Below are 8061 nucleotides of genomic sequence, written 5' to 3'. Positions count from 1 at the left end.
GGATCGCCCATTGCGTGGGGCTGGACGGCCAACACGTTAACGAGCTAACTGCGCTAACGCACTAATTCCCACCAATATAATTGAGCATTGCGTGGCACATCATACATACTGTTTTACTTTTGTCCATGACGCGCTTACCTTCAGGGTCATACGTCACATGAAAACCCAAATAGTTCCAAACGCCGTACCGGAAACCCGATCTGTACCCCGCATGCGCAAATCTTACATCACTTCCTCTCTTTGCCAACATTGCGACATTCAATATATTTGAATGATACGGTTAGCGCCCAGTTAGCTCCTAGCATTTCTCAACAGCTCTGCCTCCTTTTTGACTACCGGGACATTTAAACAATGGATAATCCGTATCCGCAACAAATTTTTGCTTTTCTCCTCAACAGAGAGCGTTCCCCGATTGAACAACAGCGCCGCAAAATAAGAAGAATGGTGCCTAATGACAGAGTCAGTAATACAGACTTTATAATATGTCACGTGAAGATTCAGCAGCCAGATGAAGTGTTTACTGGCAATTGACAGTGATAGCGGACATTATGATCACTTTTCCAACAATCCTCTCCACACAGACAAGCATAAACACACTCGATTATCACTAAATCTGTTAGGAGGTGGTGGGTAGGTGTACTGTTGTTGTTTGGGTTTTGTTTTCCTTTTGGTTATAGGTAGGCGAGGCGGGGCTTGATGGCATTCCAACACACCTCCGACGCATCGGACGTCATCAGTGAGCGCTTTTAGGGAGCAGAGTCACGGACGTCTGGTGTCGGAGTATTATCGCTGTCACAAGTGGTAACGAGTTAGCACAGGCTGCATCTGTTGATTTTACGCTGTGGAGCTGTATGTTTTAAAGGATCCACGTTTCGCCTACTTTTCTTTGTCTTAGCCTGTTCCATCACCTGCCCGCCTACCTAGGATTTTGTGTTGGCTATTCTGGATCCGCGACGGAGTGCTACGTACCATCAGGCGGCGATCACCGCAGCGGCTGTGGTTTGGGTGGTCAAGTAAGCTCTCCAACTCTCTCCGTCCACTTGTGTTTAACGTTCGGCTATCAACGGTATGCCATAAACCCTGTTTTGTTCCCTGTTGTCAGGTAGCTCCGGTGCGTCTGCTACCTACCTGTATGCTTCGGCTCCATCTCATCGCCTCGGTGTTTTCCTGCTGGCACATTTTTATTTATCACTGTATATAGCCCCTTTCCCTTGTAAATATTTCCCCTTACTTGTGTATATATAAAACTTGCATCACCAACTATTCTGCGTCCGTGTGTGTTTCTGCCACGTAATCCATCTGTGTAATCCAGCTAACCTAACAAAATCTAATTTAACACACGTTTGTAATGACGCTAATTCAGTTTAAAATAGGGTTCATTCGCTCAGTCAGCAGGTGGCGGTATCCTCGTACACTGGGGACTACACTGCCATTAAACGAACAGAAGAAGAAGAAAACCCCTGCACATGCGCGGTACGGATCGGGTAGACCCGATTTGTACAGTCCGACTTTACACATGCGCAGTAAGGATCGGGAGTCCCGATCTGTCACTATCTTTTTATTTTTTTTGTTTTTGTCTACATTATATTAAATGTTTCATTATCGGAAACATTTTAAGAGATACTTGTTATTCTTAATATCTTAACAGATACTCTGACTGACCTGTAACTATCGTAAAATGCTTCGACCGGAAGTAGACACCTTTCGCGCATGCGGTGTACCGATCGGGTTTCCGGTACGGATCGGGTAGCGACAAGGTTCAATTTGCCATGTTGCAAGGAGAGCTTAACTTCTGTCTCACTAGCTTGCCCTGCACTCAGTGAATCTGCGTCCGACTACTCCGCCTAGGCTGCACTGTTGAGCGCAGAGCCACTGAGCCGCTCAACACAGACAGCATCGTCAGAAGGAAAGTTGATAAAATAAATTAAAAATTTTGTATTGTTCGATACATATGCGTACCAAACCGAAAGCACTGTATCGAACGGTTCAATATCAATACGAGTATTGTTGCACCCCTATTCATTACATTGTTTGGTGGAACTGTCTGAACATTAGTGCGAATTAAGTGAGCAAACTATGGCTTTTATCTAACTCCCTGGAGAAGGCTTGCTGTGATGGAAGGGCTTTTTCCAGAGGGTGCACCATAAATGGAAAAGTGGAGGCAGTGGAGCTGTGGGTTTCAGACAGGTGGTGGAGGCACAGCTGGAGATGATTCAGATTGTAAATAAAGAACCCGAAATCTGCCAGGTTCACTTTTCCATTCTGAACACTCAAAGCTCTTTACACAACTTTCCTCATTCACCAATGCACTTTTTTTCTATGCTCTAAATACTTTCTAACATTCACACGCATTCATACTCTGATGCATCAGAGAGCAACTTGGGGTTGGTATCTTGCCTGTGGATATGTGGCAGACTGGGATCGAACCCCCAGACTTCTGATTAGTAGGTGGCCTGCTCTACCTGAGCTATAACCACCCCCTGAAGCATGATGCCTTGTTGTGAGGAGAGAAGACCCAATTGTATTCACCAAGTTGAGCTCTGTGTCTGGAGAGGGCTCTCCTGACTGAGTCTTTTTCTGCCATCTTTGTGGCCAAACTGTTCTGTCAGGCTTTTGACTCCTGGATACAAATACAGGACACAAATGTAAAAATGTAACAGTTTGGGGGGGGTTTCTTTGCTAGCTTGGAGCAAAACAGAGGTTTATCCAAGGAAGTTATTTCAGAGTTGAGCTGTTGGAAGAGCAGGCAGGATATCCACAGATTTCCTTCAAAAGTCCACAGATGCTGTTACAGGATTCTCCATAAGCACAACAATCTACCATCCACTGAGGGATTTCTTCAGCCAATTACTCACAGGTAAGTCAATTGCCAATTGCAGTGTTGGGAAGGTTACTTTTAAAATGTATTCCATTACAGAATACAGAATACATTCCCCAAAATGTATTCTGTAACGTATTCCGTTACGTTACTCAATGAGAGTAACGTATTCTGAATACTTTGGATTACTTAATATATTATCATGCTTTTTACAACTACGTGAATGTACTATTGCTGTGATTTATTACTATTACTGAAGGTCCGCGGCTCCGAACCGTAGTAAAGGGACCTCTGGCTAATACCGTGGGTTCCGTGTTGGGCTCGTAGCCGAAAAATAGCTTTACTTTGTTGTGTGGGTCAACTTTGCTTGCGAGAGACAGAGAGAGGCGTTGAAAGGCTGCTCCAACGGAACTTATTGATTCGGAGGAAAACACGAACACAGTGTACAGTAGAGTCTTAATAGCATACTTACAACTGGGCTCGTCAGGCACTCTTCTTGGCTGAAGTGGTTATTATTATATTTACATGCTTCCAGCTCCCGTTTCTGCTCGATGACTGCTCGTACTTTTCCACTCGCCTTTTTCTCCCTCCTAGCGCTCACAGACACATAACGAGTATGGCAGTCCATTCTCCCAGCAGCACGGACTACACTGCCCATGAGGCTACATTAGAGCCATACCTGTAGCTTAGCACAACAACAAAAAGGCGCTCTCTCACCCAGGAAACACGCAGAGAGAGAGCGTCACCCTGTAACCGTGGCAACCGTAACGCTGCCGCCTGGAACAACAGAACATCACAGCTGTCAAACAAAACCCAAACACTCCTGACCCACCACATTATGAAACAGGAAAGTACCGCCGTGTAATCCATTTATTTCATCAAAGTAACTCTATTCTAAATACCACCTTTTTAAACGGTAACTGTACAGTTACTCATATTTTGTATTTTAAATACGTAACGGCGGTACATGTATTCCGTTACTCCCCAACACTGGCCAATTGTTTCCAGGTGTGTCACGGTGGAGGTCGAGAACCACGACAGAAACTGTTGCCAGACATAAAGACATGAGTAGTTTTTACTTGTTTACAGCAAAATTGCTGAGCTGGAATTAGAAATAGAGCATGTTTGAGTTCAGTAATGTAAAGCACAATAATGCTTGAAATAATTTTAGTAAGCAAAAAACAAAGGCAATATGTGTAGCAATTCATATATAATTTACCGATAACAATATAATAACAAAATTCTATGATATTTTAGCCAGAGCTTGCCATCAGAGAAAGGTTCTCTGTTATCTTCAATTGACTTAGTTTTGCCATATTCAGTGGCACACGATTTTATGAGTTGGACATCATGCTGGCACAAAGCAAATATTTTAAAAAGTCATCACACAATCATTAGAACGTTTGAACAATTGAGCCAATATTTATAATATCTTGCTCTTGGACAGAACATTTGCATCCTTATTAGGCTGCTGCATAAAAGTCTTGTTACAGTATCATCATACCATTGGAATCCAAACTGTAATACAAACCAAAGATAATAGCTTCCTCTGCTACTCTTTCATAAACTCACATACTCTCATGTCAACACTGTCCTCCCATCCTGCTTTGCCCTCCACCTAGCCAGCCCCTCCCCTTGCTGAATGCTTGTCTGTCAAAACTGTCCACTGTGTGTTAATCCAGTAGGATTGTGTTGTTGTATTGTCACAGTGCCAGGAGCCAGGGGTCACTTTGATTGCTCTGAATGCTCAGCATCCCTCTGTTTTGCCTGATGTGTTTCTGCTTTGCTGTCTGACACTGTCATGACCTAGATTTTTTTTTTGTCCCTCTGTTTAAATTCCAGGCCAAGGTCTCCAAACAAGGCATGTTGTTGTTTAGTTTGCCCACCAATAGGCAGGATCCAGCACCTGCCCATTAACAAATGAGATGCAAAGTGCAGGCAGTCAACAGTTTAGCTTTCTACTGTAGTACAGCCCCATTTTCAAAGAAGTAGGTAAAATGTGTGTAAAGTGTGTAAAATGTAAATAAAAACAGTATGCAATGATTTGTAAATTTCATTAACCCATTTTTATTCACAACAGAAAATAGAAAACTAGTATGAAATCAGTGCGAGGGCTTCAGAACACTTCCAGAAAACTTTGTCTAAAAGGAAACAGACCATCCAACTTGTTTTCACTGGTTAAAGGCTGTTTTCACTCTAAAGGCTGCATCTCTGATGGCACTAGTTCCTATGGAATTGGAATTGGAAGCTCTAACATCTGAAAAGTCATACAGGTTTTAGAGCAACATATACTCCCTTCCAGACAACATCTTTTTCAGCAACACAATGTTAAACTCCGTCCTGCATCTCTTACAACAGCATTGTTTCATAGTAGAAGAGTTCGGGTGCTGATACTTTCCTCAACTATAAAAAACAGAGAAGAAGACCCAGGACTGTTGAGCAGCTAGAATCATCAATCACACAGGAATGTCTCATTGCAGCACTGTTGGACACTGTCCCTCTCCCAACAGTCCTGCAACTGATGTAGAAAAGTACCTGTTATGTTAATGAAACTTCATTACCCAGCATTCCTTGTTCAGTCATGTGATTGCATCCTCTCCTAGGCTAACAGAAGCAGGGAGCTGTTTGGGAGTTAGGAATAGCCCATCCTTTATTTGTTAAGGCTGGTGTGCATCACCTGTGTTTGAGGCAGCTTATGTAGACCTTTTGTCCTTATTTATATTATAATGTGTTTTGTTCCTGTTTGCAAAAACTACAGCATACCTATCCTTCATATACTATCACATTGAACATATATGCAATAATTTCTATTTCTTTTGTTTACCCCTTTAAAATCACATAATCCATGCTATCACAGCACGATCCGTCAATTTTCCAATGACCTTCAGAAATCTTTGGTTTGTTAACTGAGGCTGCGGTTAAGTGACTGTAGAGGAGAGTCCACCACAGTCAGCACTCTTTAGTCTTCTTTGGTCATCAAGTGACTCCTGCAATAGTAATCCTTTTTCCACAACAAAGAAGAGGGTGGAGTAGGTATTTGGACAAAAAAGTTCCACTTCTCTTTGGTAAGAGTGGTGTCAATTAATTGCAGGTATAAGACTCAGTAGGACACAAAACACTACCAAACTTCAATATTGCCAACACTGTGGTTTACTTTGGATTTGGCTTTAATACACTTTGGTATCATTCTGTCTTCAGTTTGTCTTCTATATATACACCTGTATATAATATACCTTTCTATTATCGCCACTACTGTCTGACATTTATTGGTAAATAACACATTTTTCTGTATTTTTTTCCCAGCCCACTCCAGAGCATGTTTTGTTTTCTCTAGCAGTTTAGAAGGCACTTGTAATAATCTTGTTCTTACAGGACTTTAGCTGATTGCATCCTTGGAAAAGAAAAATACTTAGAGCATCTTTTTTTTTTAGAGATAAGTGCATAGGAGAGATTAAACAATCAAATCTGTCTCAGTTTCTGCTTCTGCTTCTGAAAGCTCATTGGTAGATGTACAATGCTACCACTGATACAGTAGCGTAATTTCATGTCTTTCGTATCCTGAATATTAACATTTAGTTGGGTTTAAATGTTTCTTTTCCCAAACATTCAGATATTTTCACGGTTGAAGATATAACAAACTGAACACACTGAACTGTTTAAGAAAACTGTCATGTTTACTAACTCCAGAAAACACAAGTGTGTAAACAGACTGCACTTTTCTGCTTTGGTCAATTTGTCTCTTTAATGCAAGTGCTTTCTAACTAATATTCACACACATTCATACACTGATGGACGCATTGGAGAGTAACTTGGTTAATATCTAGCTGTTTGGCATGCAGACTAGAGCAGCCAGGGATTGAACCATACAATTAGTAGATGACTTGTTTTCCTTCTTGAGCTACTACCACCCTCTTGTCCTATTATGATTTGATAACCATATCTTCATATTTTAACTGCAGTTTAGCAGCATCACAAGCATCACAAAATGACTCAAAGTTAACCCCTAACCAACTTTCTGAAGTTGTTGTCACGGTTTGCCGGGGCAAGCCGTGTGAATAATAATGGATCCAACTGCAGGCTGCTGAAGTGGAGGGTGAGTTTATTTGCAACTAAAAGGTACAACAGACAGGGTGGCGAGGAACAAAACGGTGTAAACTCTAAACTGGGAAAACTAAATAAAACACTAACCGGAATACAAACGTGACATGCAGGGAGAATGACCAGAGAATCAACACAGAAGGGTGGAAGGGAAATAACACAGACGAACCAGCAACTACCATGACAGAAGACACAACTTAAATACACTCAGAGAACACAGGGAGATTACACGCAGGTGGGGAACACAGCTGGGAGTGATTATCGTGACGAGACTAGGGAGGCAATCTGAAAACACTCACATAAGACGCAGACCTTCACAATAAAACAGGAAACACATACACGCAATGACATAACACACCAACTAAACACAGACTGGGGGACACAGAACATAGGAACATGAACAGAAGAATACAAACACCCAAGGTAACCAAAACCACAGAATACTAATAGACTAAACATAAACACGGAGTCGCAGACTCCGGACCATGACAGTTGTAAAACTTTTGTCTTCAGAAGCGAATTCTTCTCCAACCGCCTGAGGAGAATGTCTTCCTTTTGTTGTTCCTCTTTAGACATCTGAAGACCTGCAGTTATTCTAACAATGTTGGCTGGTGGGTTCCGAGCATGAAAGAGTCAGAGGGCAATAAATCTATGCAGACCAAAAACCAAAAGAGAAAATATGTGGTAAATCAGCTCAACAGGTGGAACATTGTGCTCAACAATAATAACCAGGCTTTGTACATTACAAATTATTGTGGCAATAAACATCTCGGTGTACCTTTCCAAAATAAAAGGCCTGGAGCAAAGCAGACGTGGAATGTAGGTGGATGCATTTCCCAAAGCATCGCTGTTTGTTTTGGAAAAACTTCACAAATAACAAACCTTTTATATATATAAATATGAGTTTTGGGGCTGTGAGAAGAAAAGCCTTGCAGGCTGTGTAATAATCGCACTCAATCACATGTCTATAAAAGGCTAGTTTGTTTAGCCAGTAATTAACCCTGAGGACTGTTGGGACTCAATGGCTCATGATACAAGTCCAGTAAAGTGCACAGTGGCGTCTCTCATTGCTAAAATGTTGAAATGCTCCAGGGAAGTGACTTTGGGCTTGTTGTGTCTCCTCTGCTCCACGCTGCGCTGACTTC

At 41.9% G+C, this 8061-nt stretch overlaps 1 long non-coding RNA gene across 1 annotated transcript; it reads left to right on the top strand.

Annotated features, from left to right (window-relative positions):
• The first annotated feature begins 528 nt into the window (after positions 1–528).
• LOC308392341 lies at positions 529–1217 on the top strand. The gene is made up of 3 exons (XR_013970799.1): positions 529–801; positions 896–1013; positions 1103–1217. It is a non-coding gene; the product is annotated as an uncharacterized lncRNA (long non-coding RNA).
• Positions 1218–8061: the final 6844 nt, after the last annotated feature.

Source organism: Rhamphochromis sp. 'chilingali', assembly GCF_963969265.1.
Source record: "Rhamphochromis sp. 'chilingali' genome assembly, chromosome: 2".
In the NCBI taxonomy this organism is placed as follows: domain Eukaryota; kingdom Metazoa; phylum Chordata; class Actinopteri; order Cichliformes; family Cichlidae; genus Rhamphochromis; species Rhamphochromis sp. 'chilingali'.
Note: the sequence above shows the minus strand (reverse complement) of the source record. Positions and strands in the feature narration are given on the sequence as shown.